This window comes from Hyperolius riggenbachi, chromosome 9 (assembly GCF_040937935.1).
Source record: "Hyperolius riggenbachi isolate aHypRig1 chromosome 9, aHypRig1.pri, whole genome shotgun sequence".
In the NCBI taxonomy this organism is placed as follows: Eukaryota; Metazoa; Chordata; class Amphibia; order Anura; family Hyperoliidae; genus Hyperolius; species Hyperolius riggenbachi.
In genome coordinates, this window is record NC_090654.1 from 212,004,211 (window position 1) to 212,018,993 (window position 14,783).

Sequence of the window (14,783 nt, forward strand, 5' to 3'; positions counted from 1 at the left end):
AGCACTTTGCAATTTAAAAAAATGCCAAAAATAGAGGGGGAAAGTACTGTCAAAATGATTCATGGTGTTTTCTTGCTTCCTGGTGACTTAAAGGTATTTTATTGACAAGCTGTAAAAATATCAACTTTGAGAAAACTAAGACTTTAATTTAACTTTAATTGCATATGGTCCCTTATGTTGCTAACCTTGGATTCCCTAAACTAAAGCAAACTCAGTTAAAAAGGTACGGATTCATGTAATTTCCACACAGAGAAACGCTGCCATCTAGCTGTCATTATTGGCATTCCCTGTAGAGTGGAATATAGTTACTATGCAAGTACCATACAGTTCTTTAACATGGAATGAAGCACAAATTGAGAAACTCTCAGAGTTATTTTATGCTCATCAAATGTAACATTTTCCTTTCAGAAAGGGCCCCTTTGTGCTTCTGTGCGTCTCTTTCCTGAAGGTATAACAGAAAATAACCAAAAGTGCAGAAAATGTAGCTATGATGGAAAGCCATAACACAACAATTCCCACACGCAGCAGACAATCTGACAGAAGAGACTGCTGTGAGGCAGGGGTCACGCTTGTGAAAATCGTGTGCATTTTGCCGCAATGCAAAATCATATGCCAAAAAAGCGCATAATGTTTTCTTCGGGCCTACTGGGATTTCAGTAACACCCTGCGTTTTGCGGTTGCAATTTTTATTCACTACTTTACTGCCTGCTGCATTTGGTTTGCTATTGCAAATCATTAGTTACTGTAACAATTGCCTGTGTGTGAACACAGGCAAACGCTAGGAATACATCATTTTCATTTTGTAGTGCAATTTGCGTAAAATTGCCTGCGCTTCAACACCCTACACTTCACCCTTCATAAATCTACAAACCCAAGCCAAATCGCACCGCAAGTGTGCTGGCTGGCCCAGCTGTCATTTCTCCCTTACTTCCCTTGCCTGGTGTATGTAGCTACAGGTGCCATTTCATATTAGGTAGCCAGAGATACCCTCAGTATTAGGTACCTAGAGGTGCCCCCAGTTGAAGGTAGATCTCATCAGTGCAATGCCGAGAGTTAGTGAGTAACCTCTCATTTACATTCTGTTGGGACCCTGCATAGGGAAAGAGGGAGGCACTCGGGGAGTGGAGTGAGCCGCCCTTCCATCATCAGGCGCCTGTAGGCACGTGCCTATAGTGCCTTACGGTAAATCCAGCCCTGGCTGAGCCGCTATTGGAGACACTGAGGCTAGGTGCACACATAACATAACATGAAAAGCTGCGTTTTATGTCATATTTTATGTTAATGTTGTGTGCGTTTTTGTGAGTTTTTGGTGCATTTGCGGTTTTTTAATGCAGATGCAATTTTCAAGCATGGATGCGTTTTAATGCGTTTGCGGTTCACATATATAAAACGCATACGCGTTTTGCATGCGTTTTTATATTTATATTTATGCAAATCACTAGGAAGACAACAGGAAGCGGAAATACATCAGAAATCTTTATTTTAAAAAAAATGCATAAAAAAGCTTCAAAAACGCATACAAAACGTGATTCCATTGACTTTTATTATGTGCGCTTTTAATGCATTCATGCATAATATGCAACAAAACTAGCAATTTAAAAAACGCCAAAGTACAAATGCATACCCAGGCGGTTTTTATGTAGCCATTGAGTAACATCGGTGCATAACACACAGCATTTTACGCAACGCTAGTGTTTCTGCTACGTGTGCACCTAGCCTAAGGGGGAACCTTAGAAATCATTTAGAAGATGACTGATGAGTAATTTAAAAAATGACATAGCAGACAAATGATTCTTCTACAAATTAAACACTGACTGCAGGTATTAAAATGCAAGCAATGTGCAATGCAGAACTCTCTTTCATTTGGTAAAGACATAGGCAGGGTCTCAATTGTGCAAGAAATGGGATCTCAGATAATCTGACCCATTTTATTGTACATGTAGCTCACAGTTAAGCATGATCTCTTGGTGCACAAGCTGGTGAAGTGGATAGCACTGTTATTTTTAATGTCAAGATCACAGGTTTACATCTTGAGCAATGATGCTGTCTACATGACATATACATTATCTTTGTCTTTGCATGGGTTTCCTCTGGATACTCCATTTCCTTCCATATCTTAGAACCTGAGATATTATTAAAAGTTTGGCAGTGGTGGTAGCAGTTGGTTAACTGTATTTATTAGGTGTTTGTTTTTTTGTATAGTTAGGCCTCTTTAGGACTGAATTTAGTGAATTCACCACCTGTCAGCTTCTCTGGTGCATTGGCCGGGCGCTTGTTAGCACTCGGCCACGGCGCTGGACAGATTTGCCCCCCCCCATCCATGGAATCACGTCTGAGCTCCACCAGGTAACGCAACCACGTGTCAAGCGCTGTCATGCGTTGTACTACAAATGCTGCCATTTGGCTGCGCTTTAATTGCACCCAAATGGTGCTCATGGGCAGTGGACAGGACACTGAACTGGCTGACAAGCACGAAGTTTGTGAGCCCCTCCCCTTCCAGTCAGGCCTTGTCCTATGACAGGCAGAGTGGATTGTGAGCTCCTCCTCTTCCAGTCAGGCCTTGGCCTGTGGCAGGGAGAGTGGATTGTGAACTCCTCCAAGGAATAACTTCTTGAGAAGAATGGTGTAATGTTCGGAAAAAGTGCCAGTGCTGTAAAAATGCATAATTTCAAAAACTGTCTCATGCAGGAAGTCAGACTTGCTGGAAGAAGACACTGGAGGAAGTAAGGCTATCTCAAGAATTAAACATCACAGCAGAAAACTAAGGGCAGGTATGTGTAATTGTGACTTGACTGAGAACAAAAGTTCAAGTTCGCTTTAAAAGTAATTTACTTGACATCAGCTTATCAAGGCATTTATAGACCACTGAAATACAAGCTCAGCCACTGAGTGCCTACAAAGGATTAAGAATTGTTTGCAGGTTTTGATTACCATATTACAAATGTATGGCTATATTGTGAAGCCTTAAGCATCTTTAGAAATATTGTCACTGAATTATTCATATCAGCTATAGAAATGAGAGATCTGCATGTGAATACCTATAATTGCAAGGGTTCCTTCACAATGAAGAAAGCTGTTTTTTAAACTGGTGCTTTTACTGGAATGGTTTGGCACTGACTGATGCTTTTAGCAGGTCCTGACAGGCACTTTTGGGAGACGCTGGCTATTGCTGACAGATGGTTTTAGCCAATGTGGACTGGCACTGTTAGCAAACCCTGACTGGCACTTTTAGCCATGCTGACTGGCAGTTTCACTAGGTGCCGACTGGTGCTTCAGCAGGTTTTGACTGATGATGACGGATGCTGACTGGTGCTTTTTAGTGGTGCTGACTCGCACTTTTATCAGGTGCAGACTGATGCTGACAGGTTCTGACTGGTGCTTCTAGAAGGTGCATAGTAGCTGAATCTGATGTAAAAAAAAGAATTGATAAAAAAAATGCAATATCCATGTACCGGTATGTCTACCACAGGCATACAAGAAAACACTGGTTGTGAGGACAGCAAGAGACCTCCACCCAAACCTCCACTCCACATGACATGGCTGCTCAGCGCTGGCCTGCTGAATCCCCCACCCTCCGACTCACTCACTAGATCTTCCCCAACCGGCATGAGTCCACATGAGTTTCTCCTATCCCTCTTAGTTCAGATTCCCTTGAAAGGCATTTTCCATTGACTCCTTTGGAGGTTAAGTCACTGGTCAGTACCACCAAGTATGATGTTTGCAGAAGGCAGCATCAGGCTTGGAATGTGTGCACCGGCCTCATTGACAATAACGAGGTTTACATTGTCCCAGCATTTGCTTAGAGCTGTAAAGCACCACTAAGGCCTCTTTTAGGGCTCTTTCACATCAGTTCTTTGCGCTAACCAAGGTAAAATAAAAGTCCATAGACTTTCATTTTACCTTTCACACCCGACGCGGCGGTTCTGTGTGTTGTGGTTCGAATGCACCCAGGAGCGTCAATCGCCGGGAGCCAGCGTTTTCCATCGAGTTCAGTTAATAGCTACCGCCGCTGATTGCTTTGCACCGCAGATTCCCGACGACACGCCGCAGGATATATAACGCGTGCAGGAAACGGCTCCTGCACGTGTTGACAGATGTGAAAGAGGCCTTAGATGAAGTGCTTTAGCCGCCGATTACCAAGGTCAAGGGTCCACTGGTTGCTAAATAATGCAACCGAATGGGATCATTAGTAACCACAAGTGTGTCAGCGGTTGACTCACAATGCAGTTACCCCCAAACACAGCATGTAGCATCCAGGGCCACCTTCCGCCGGGTCGGATGCACAGGCAGTGGTCACCACAAGTGCTTGACGCTTGTTGCCAGGTGAAAACGCCCTGCACAGAAGCAGGATCGACTGACAAGCATTAAAGTACGCTGTTGTCATCCGTTCCTGTAAAATAGAAATCCCAGCATCCAGTCATGCGAGATACATCATACACACCCTCTGCTGGGCTGCAGACTGGTTGGCTTGGCAGTCACTTAATCACAGCTGTAGGGTGACTGTCTGGTGGAGACAGCTGGTCGGCTGAGTTACGCAAACTCCTGGGAGTCGCCAAGCCATCAGCACAGTCTGCAGAGACCTGGGGAGAGACTGATTTATTTCTATGTTCAATCCATTTACTGCTCTCCACATCCTCAGGAATTATGCAAAGCGATTCTCACTGAATGTCAACCTACAGCTAGTGCAGACTACAGAGGACAGGTCATCAGAACAGGGATGAAAATGTTAAAGCTCTTCTGTACAATTATTGTAATTTTTATCATTTCTATGTCCTCAAATGTCCCTGATGGCTGTTTTACACTAGCAGAGTTTTACAATGTAATTCGGATAGTTGTCAGATTGCAAGGCACTAGGTACTCACTTAACTACTTATGTACCAGCGGTCTCTGCCCCCTTAAAGGACACTAGAGGTAAAAATTACTGTATATTCCTGCGTATAAGACTACTTTTTAACCCTTGAAAATCTTCTGAAAAGTTGGGGGTCGTCTTATACGCCGGGTGTCATTGATGCCGGGTGATACGCCCTATCCTGTTACCGCGTCTCAGATCTCCCTGCTGAGGGAGCGCAATCTATTCTTCCATACCGCTCTGATAAACAGGTAGACAAGGAGAGCAGACCAGTCTACTTAAGGAGAGTTGACCAATGCAACAAGTCAATTGACTATATACTGTTATATACTGGGTAACACATACAGTACAGCACCAGTATCTGTTCATACACAGCACCAGTACATGATTTTTTAATTTTAATTTGGCGTGCGTTGGAAGAGGGGTAGTCTTATACGGCGATTATATCCCAAACTCTTTATTTTAACTGGAAAAGTTGGGGGGTCGTCTTATACGCCCAGTCGTCTTATACGCCGGAATATACGGTAACTCATGTGATAAACAATTGCATCTATCTTCCTTCTAGAAATGACTTTTTTAGATATCCAACAGATTTATTTTATATTTAAATCTACTTTTAAAGTTTTTTTACTGTTTGTTTCTGCTCAGTGACACTCAAATCTATGAACTATTGACCCCTATTATCTCTTTTCTGCTCCCAGAAGCCGTTTCTGCTAGGAAAGTGTTTTATGGCTGTATTCCCTTATCAGTGAGGGTTATGCTGTAGACAAACTGTCACTTTCATAAATGATTTTAAACCTTTCAGGCAGAGAAAGAAAAAAAGCAACTCAGCATAGTTATTAGTGTGCTTGGCACTGTACAGACACGTCTACCTCATCATGTCACATTTCACCTCGAGAATCCTTTAAGGACCACAGAACGCTGGTACCAGAAACTGACAAATCGTCGCACATACCTGCCACTCCCAATGGTCACCCAGAACCTCAGGCCACCCACTCTGCCATCTCTATAATGGCAGAGCTCTGTGAGCTGGTCAGGAGCCATTTTCATTTGCTCCTGACCATGTGATCAGTGTAAGCCAATGTGAGTTGCTTACATTGATGACAGGGTCAGGAGCCAGTGAAATCAGCTCCTGACCGAGCGTCACTTCCTGTTGGCTGAATGCCAGTCAGGGATTACCGCGTACTAATCCAGTAATCCCTGAAGGCCTGTTTTTGGCGGTGCGTGAAGTCGGCCTTAATATTTAATCTATTAATAGTATCAGAATCTGTCATTTTTTTACCTAATGTTGACTTCTGAAAGCAGCTTCTGTTGTGATATACAACTTTCTGTAACTTGCATCACATCCAGCCCATTTAGATTTCCATTGTCCAAAAAGATGATTGTTCTTTCCAACATCAGTGTTCTCTCATTCATTAAAACCCTGGGCTAACACCATTTTGTGCCCACAGTGGGGCGCCTCCCACTCACCCTCCCACCACGTTCTGCCCTATTATCACTCTACACATCTTAATAGGCTGCTGGGCAGATAGTCAAACAGCGTGTCTGTGCAACATTTGTTTCCAAACTGGGGAGGTTTGTTACAAATTTTTTTATTTAAATGAAATCTAAAGCCTTCTTGCGACCTCCTGCAGTCATCCTGTGCCTGCGCCGTCCTACTGAGCCCCTCCAACGACCAGCGGCGACCCCCTCAAAGGTGGCCAGCCATGTGGCTTCCCTGCACAAGGGAGCATTCTGCACATGTGCAGTACACTCCCAATGACGGGAGCTTGATCAGGGTGCGCGCAGCTTGGAAGCTGCACATGCACAGTAGCCTCAGAACGGCCAGCTTTTAGGGGGTCGCCACTGCTCACTGGAGGGTTGTGGAAGGACAGCCCAGGCACAGGATGACTGCAAGGGGCTGCAAGAAGCCACACATAAGTTCAACTGTTTTTTTTGTAGGCTTAAAGTGTACCAGAGACGAGAAGCGTCTCTAGTACAATACTTACCTGGGGATTCCTTAAGTCCTGTTAAGTCTTCTCCTGATTTAAAATTAATTTATTGTACTCCCAAGACCTACCATTGTGATATTGAAGAACCATGTTTTTGGATGTTTTTTACTCGTGTGAATAAAGTTTTTTCAGAGATTTTTTCTGTTGCCTTTTTGAGATTGCACTAGTTGCTATAGTCCTTTTAAAGATATATAAACAAGTGTTACGGGGCAAGGTGGACTGCCCTGAAAAAGGACTGTGTTTTGATCCTTTACACATTTAAAGGACAGTATCCTGAATTTCTCTTCTAAGCCGAATAATCCACCTGGGATTCCTTAGCTTTGCTGTAATCTAAGAATTATCTCTTTAGCCCATCCTTTGAGAGGAACATAAATGTCAACAAATGGGCTGTCTCCTCTTACTGAGGACAATTTGCAATCTGGCAATATCTCTATTTTTTCCTATTTGGATGAAGATATCAAACGCATCTTGAGTAATGTTGATGGTTGTTGCAAAATCCTAGGCGAGATTGACAGTACATCTGTTGACTGGAAAGATCTCGAAAGAATTGAGAAATATATCATAGATTTGGAACTTCATGGACAGACGCTAGCTGAGTACTATAAAAACAAAAAAATCCCGAGGGGTGTTAGATCGCATATTCGCCCTAATCTGTTTACAGACGATCGTGAGTTCCTGTGCCGGTTCGAGGGTATACTGAACAAATCATCATTTGATATTCTCCTACTGTATGTGGAGTGGATCTATAAGAAACTTCCTGGCTTTAAATCAGAGGCAAAGGAAATCCGGAGTAAACTTTCTGAGAAGGCTAACAGAGAAGCTTTTGAATTTCAAATTGCATTATTAGAGGATGCCCTAGAGAAGTATAAAAAGGAAGCTTTACAAAATAAAAAAGAGAAGTTCCAGAGAGATTGCCGGGACTATACATTAGGCTACGTTTACAGATGGCAACAAAAAAATGCCCCGACAACTCCAGGAGGAGGAAGGGGCCCACGAAAACCGAGACGCAGATTCCCCAGACAGGGATCAGAGCCCCCAAATTCCCCAGCGCCCTCCACTGGCTCCTCTATGTCGGAATCATCCTCTTTTTTAGGGGTCACGGGGTCTTCATCAGCCCGACCCCCCAAGAGACGACAGCAAAAACAGATGCCGAGACGGGAATACTACTTCCGAGATCGTACGTAGCCTCTGAGCCACTAGTCAAAAAATCTGACCTTTCACCTGTGATCAATATCTCCACCTATCAATTATCGGCTGATGAATTATCAGTGTTATCTAAGGGACTATCCTTCAGTCCGACAGCTACTCCTGACTTTTTCTCTTTGGACATTGAGCTTGAAAAATTCTTTAATCAACTAAGATGGAAAAGTTTTTTCTCTAGGCAACCCATTGTTCCAAAAAAGACACCCGACCTGGCTCTATATGATGCAAAGGAACTTAACCTTTTTTCCCCCACAGGTAATAGAGCACCAGAAGGTAATGAACATGTAGAGGCGTATATTAAATCAGTGAAACGTGACATCGCTAAGTTGGAATTAGAATCTAAAAGAGGGGGGTTGCCTTATGTGAAACATAATCTGAGTCGAGCCGAAAAGGAGGCTTTATACAATCTTAAGAAAAACTCATCGATAGTAGTAAAACCAGCCGATAAGGGTGGAGCTGTTGTGATATTGAATAAGGATGATTATGTATCAGAAATTTTACGGCAACTCAGTGATGAAGGGGTTTATAGGAAGCTGGATGTCGACCCGACATGTGTATTTCTGGGTGAGCTCAAAGTTATCTTGTGTGATGCTTTGGACAGCAATATTATTGACCAAAAACTTTTTGAATTTCTCTATAATGATAAACCAGTTACACCGGTCATCTATTGTCTGCCCAAAATCCACAAGAGACTTGATCAGCCACCTGGGAGACCTATTGTGGCTGGGTGTGATTCAGTATTTAGTCACACCGCTATCTTTCTGGATAAGGTACTTAGAAAGTACATGCTCAGCCAGAGATCATACATTAGGGACACATCTGACTTTATTAACCAAATGAGTGAGCTGATCTTGCCCCATGAGGATTGCCTACTTATTACACTAGACATAGAGTCACTCTATACGTGCATTCCACATAGTGAGGGAAAGGCAGCTGTACGGCAATCCTTATTGGGCGATCTTACCGTGAGTGGACTACAGGTTGAGTTCATCATGTCCCTCCTAGAATTGGTGTTGGAGAGGAATTTCTTCCTCTTTCAGGACACTTTTTACCTGCAACGAAGGGGATCTTCGATGGGCTCTAATGTGGCCCCTGTGTATGCCAACTTATTCGTGGAGAGGTTCGAGGAGGACTGGGTGTACCGCAACGACCTTTTTAAAAATTACGCTTGCACTTGGCGTAGATATATTGATGACATATTTTTGGTCTGGGCGGGGCCCCGGTCCTCCTTTGACCTCTTCTACGAGGAGCTCCAGGGTGCCTCCACTGCATTGAAGTTTACTTTTAATGTAGATATGTCCCAAATTGCATTCTTAGATGTCAATGTATGTAGGCGAGGTCGGCTATTGTCGTTTGACCTGTTCTCTAAACCCACGGACCGTAACACTCTTCTTGATTTCCATAGCTTTCACCCCAGACCTCTGCGGGAGTCATTACCTAAGTCTCAGCTCATGCGGGTGCGTCGAATTGTTAGTGATGAACAGCAAGTGGAAAGACGGATGTCTGGGATGACATCCAGGTTTATTGATAGACATTATCCTAAAAAACTGGTTGAACGCATTAAAAGAGATGTAATGAAACGTGAGCGAGGTGACTTGCTAAAAAAATCCCCAAAAAGCATGGAAACTAATAGACAGGAACGTATGATTTTGGCCACGTCCTTTAATACACTTTCGTCCAGGGTTGCAGGTGTGGTCAGACGACATTGGCCTATCTTGCGATCAATTAGTACAGAGATACCAGCATTCAGACAGGCACCAATGATGGCCTACAAGAGAGCACAGTCTATAAGGGACCATTTGATTAGGGCTGATGTGGGATCTTGTAGAATTGAGGCCCAGAGACATTTGGCACCTGTGCGCAAGGGCACGTTTCCGTGCTTACATTGCTCATGCTGCCAACTAGTCCTTAAGGGCAAGAGTATTGATCACCCCATGAAGGGATTTCCAGTCAAACTCTCTCATTATGCCACGTGTGACACTGAATATGTGGTTTACTGCATTAAGTGTCCATGTGGCAAGATGTATGTGGGGGAAACCACTAGAGCTGTTAAGGAGCGCATTATTGAACATAGGTCTAAGATTAATGTAGCCTTGAGGCGCAATCTTGACCCGTCTCAAATTGACTCTCCAGTGGCCCAACATTTTGTTTTAATGGGCCATTCAGCAAACCAGTTAAGATTCTGTGTCCTTGATATAGTTCCTCCCCCAAGAAGGGGTGGCAATAGAGAAACAACTTTACTGCATAAAGAGGCCCGCTGGATTAGATTTTTACAGACACTAACTCCAGCTGGACTAAACGCCGAGTACAGGCCGTTGTAGACAATGGTGTCTTTTTGATACATTTGCTACATTGTAAAGCTGGCTTTGTATTTTTATATGTTCCGAACCACATGACTTGTTTCCCATTGTTCATCTCTTTTTGGTTGTTTATCTCTTTTTTTCTTCTTCTTTTCTTTTCAGAGGTGAATGTAGATGGTGGATCTATCGACCGACTTCCATTTTTGGCTACTGCGTGGTCCATACCAATAATCGGGAATTCTGGTATTTTTTGGTTTTTATGTGGTGTTCGGGCATGTAATGCAACGTATATTATATATTATCTAAGTGTTGTATTTCCCCCGGGACTGTCTCTCCCATGGCAATCTGATCTAGTCTCTTTTGAGGCGTCTGTCTGTTTAACTGTAGTAACCTCTGCTATGCCCCTTTAAATCGCTATGGCCCATCTCAGTGGTGATCTCTATAAGGAATTGTGTACACCTGCTCATTTTTATTTAAATGTGCCCAATTTCTGTCCTTGTAGCTATTTTTTCATTTATTTTTCTTATACTGAGCGCAGTGTATTTTAAACTACACATATTTTCCCTTGCGCTCCAGCGTGGTCTTGCCTTCTTAATTTATCCCCATTGGTGCTTTCTTTAGACACACACCCTCTCTTGGGCTATAGTGCCATTACGAGTGGTGTCGCCTCTCATTGGTGTTAAGGGCGGCTGACGTCATTCCTGGTGGGAGGGGACGACTCCTCTCCGAGTACTCTCCGTGAGGGGAGAGAGCGGCTTCCTATACGCGGACGTCATGTCCGTGCGTGCGTCCCAGCGTGGCTCTGTATTAGGTGGGGCCTCGGATTGGCTGATCCTCACAGGATATCAGCACTGGAGGTAATATTTAAACAGCGCTGCACGCCGTCCTTGATTGGGTTTCCTTTTGCAGCACCTGCCTCCTGCCGTTGGAAAGTAAGTCCACTTGCTTGATATATTTTATATTTATCAGGTCAGTCTCTGTCGATACCTTAAATGTGGGCATTCGTTTTTATGTCATTTGTATGGCGTTTTTTGGTCATTTGTGCTGAGTATGCTCTTGCATGCAGCCTTGTTTTTCACCGTCCTTGTTGTGTTATATGCCTTGGTTTTTTCCGTGGGGATGCCTGTGTTTGCAGATATGCACCAGACTACAGAATTCTATGCTTTGCACACATATATATATGTGTGTGGGGTTTTCTTCTTGTCTGGTGCATGTGTGTATATATGGGTTTCTATGGATGCTTATGGGTGGGACATCCTGGGGGGACAATAGTATTTAGTTTTACACTCTGCAGGGTACCCCCTCTATTGTTTTATGGGGGGCATATGTTTGGGTATCCCCGGATTATAGGGATTCTCTTTGGATTGCCCTGTGGGAGATGGTTAGCTATGCTACATGCCTTGACACTGTTTGCCATTTTTTTGATAGGCTGTTTTTGTACCTGTGAATTTTTAGGTTGTGTGCGTCTTTTTTTTTTTTTTTTTTTTTTTTTTCCTTGTATATATATGTATCTATATATTTCTTGTTTTCATCTTGGAAATAATGTGTGAACAAGAGGACTGATATTTACTAGTCCTTAGGAGGTGGTTCACATCCTATTCTCCTCTACTATTCTCCCTTGGATTTTGGTCTTTTCTATATATCTTCTCCAATTCAAACACATTCAATCTCTGGTTTGATCCTTCACTTAGCCTTTTTCTGGGGTTATTTTGACATGTAGGTTCTTGGATTGAACCTGGTGTACATGCCATATACCCTACTTGGTATTGGGTTCTTTTCGTTGCGACAATTTCTTTGTCGCATCTCTGATGGAATTATATGAACTTGATTTTAATATGCTGTTATATATTGTTTTTATTTATAGAGCTGGGTATTACGGCCTGATGAAGGGCATACTTTACTCTACATAAAAAGCCCGAAACGAACATGTGTCGTTGCCTTGAAGTTTATACCCGCAAAGCTATAACCATTAACTGATTTAAAATTAATTTATTGTACTCCCAAGACCTACCATTGTGATATTGAAGAACCATGTTTTTGGATGTTTTTTACTCGTGTGAATAAAGTTTTTTCAGAGATTTTTTCTGTTGCCTTTTTGAGATTGCACTAGTTGCTATAGTCCTTTTAAAGATATATAAACAAGTGTTACGGGGCAAGGTGGACTGCCCTGAAAAAGGACTGTGTTTTGATCCTTTACACATTTAAAGGACAGTATCCTGAATTTCTCTTCTAAGTCTTCTCCTGGGGCAGGGTAGCATGCCTGGCCGGGTTGTGCATGCACAACGGAGTGCGACTCGGCCAGTCTTTCGGGGACAATTACGGGTGGCAGGAGTCACCCAAGGAAACATTGAGGGACGAGCGTCCCACAGGGTGCTTAAGGAAGCCCCGGGTAAGTATGGTACCTGAGACGCTTCTTGTTTCATTTTCACTTTAAGTATCCCTTTAAGTGCATACACAGCTATCGGCTTTGAAAAGAAATTTGGAATTCCGCTATTCATCTGAATGCTATGCACATTACTGAAACACTCACTGCAAAAGGAAAAACAATGTGACTGCTCCGTCCAGTAAATAGTGGACTACTGCCATAACTGCTAGGAAGCTCAACTCAACATGTTTAGACAAGGATGCACTGGAAATACAATTTTAATATTATTAAATAACATAAAGTTTTGTGTACCAAGGACATGTGCAAAATCATTTTTCTAACAAAGGTAAAGTTGCATTTTCAGCAGAGTAAAGTGCATGTTAGCAGCCTGCCATGGTGTTGGCAGAGCTGACCCCTGCCATGTGTTACTGGCGCGTGTGAGGCAGCACTGCGGCCCAACCAGCTCAGACGATCCATATGTTCATACCATATGCCACGTATGTTTTATTCATATGTTCAGAGCAACGCGCAATTCCCAGGACTGAGGCGGGATTAGAAGCACAACTTACTCCAATAACAACTGAATCATTTAAAATCTCCACAGAAATAGCAATCTCACAGGATTTCCTGAGTAACAAACACGGGGAATTATACGTCAGGAGCCGTCTCCGGTGCAGAGGTAAAGAGTCATTCTCATTCATTATGACAGGAGAACAATTATGAGAAATATTACAGTAATTATAGTACTTAGAGATGGAGGTATAATTTAATATCTGTCCCACCATCTCGCAAGCCTGTTTGCCAGGATCTGGTCTGTGAAGAAATTCTTGTTTGTGAACTATTTTAGATTGAGTCTTGTGGTCCAAATACGTTGCTATATGGCATAGATAGAAAGGTTATGTCAGGAACAGATTGATGGTCAGCCAAGGACCAGTTTTGTTCATAGAACCTGCTATTTGTTTCTTCGCCTGATTTACTTCAGTTTACATAACCACATTTTGATACAGAATTTTTAGCCATAAAAGCACTTTACATACAAAAAAGAACATTTTGACAGTCTGCTTACTGAAATGGTATGTTTAGGCTAGGCTCACAGTGGAGAAGTGCCACTGCATTCTATGTAACACCACTACTTCCTCCTTTCAGGTTTGAAGGAGGAAGTAGTGGAGTTACATGGACCGCATTGGCTATAGGCAGCAGCATGAGTAAGTTAACCACCGCTCTACCGTGAGCAGCAATATCTAATTTAAATTTCTTCTACGAGTAGCTGCATACTCGTAACTAACATCACTAGTTGCCACAGAAATGCCTGTTTTGTCCCTGCAGCTCCATGCTCTGTCACTACTCATTTTAATAATAATTACAATATTTGTATAGTGCTTTTCTCCAGTCAGATTCAAAGCATTTGGGAGGAAACCACTGAAGCGCACTCAATAGGTAGTAGCAGTGTTAGGGAGTCTCGCCCAAGAACTCCTTACTGAATAGGTGTTGGCTTATTGAAATAGGATGAGCCATGATTTGAACCCAAGTCTCCTATCCCAGAGGGAGAGCCCTTAACCACTTTTAAAGGGAACCTAAACTGAGAAGGATATGGATATTTCATTTTAAAATGATAGTTTTCTGACTCTCCTGCTCATCCTATGTCTTTAATACTTTAGCCACAGCCCCTGAACAAGCATGCAGATCAGGTGCTCTCAGACTGGATTAGCTGCATGCTTGTTTCAGGTGTGTGATTTAGCCACTACTGCAGCCAAAGAGATCAGCAGGACTGCCAAACAAATGGTATTGTTTAACCACTTAAAGTGACCCAGAGATGAATAAAGCTGCCATTGTTTACTTACTCAGGGCATCATCCAGCCCCATAAGCATGGCTGCGTCCCTCGCCGTCCTCCAGTCCTCCAACGATGTCCCGTTCAGCCGCGGTGAGCCCCAGTAAGCGGCTCAGTGACGTCAGCGGCAGACCATCTGCGCATGCGCGGACCTTCTGCACATGTGCCTGATGTCACTCAGACTGAGTCTGACTGAGCCGCGTATGGGGGTTTGATTGCGGCCGCATGGAGGATTCCAGGAGGACT

General features: G+C 43.2%; 2 protein-coding genes across 7 annotated transcripts in view; one reads left to right on the forward strand and one right to left on the reverse strand.

The window, feature by feature from the left end:
• FRMD4B (FERM domain containing 4B) overlaps positions 1-14,783 on the reverse strand; it is a 361,625-nt gene that overhangs the window by 293,329 nt on the left and 53,513 nt on the right. The window lies entirely within an intron of this gene.
• MITF (melanocyte inducing transcription factor) overlaps positions 1-14,783 on the forward strand; it is a 645,672-nt gene that overhangs the window by 37,453 nt on the left and 593,436 nt on the right. For all 6 annotated transcript variants that reach the window (XM_068253961.1, XM_068253960.1, XM_068253964.1 and 3 more), the window contains one exon: positions 2,689-2,771. The gene's annotated coding sequence lies outside the window, so the exon portion shown is untranslated. The remainder of the gene's footprint in view (positions 1-2,688; positions 2,772-14,783) is intronic.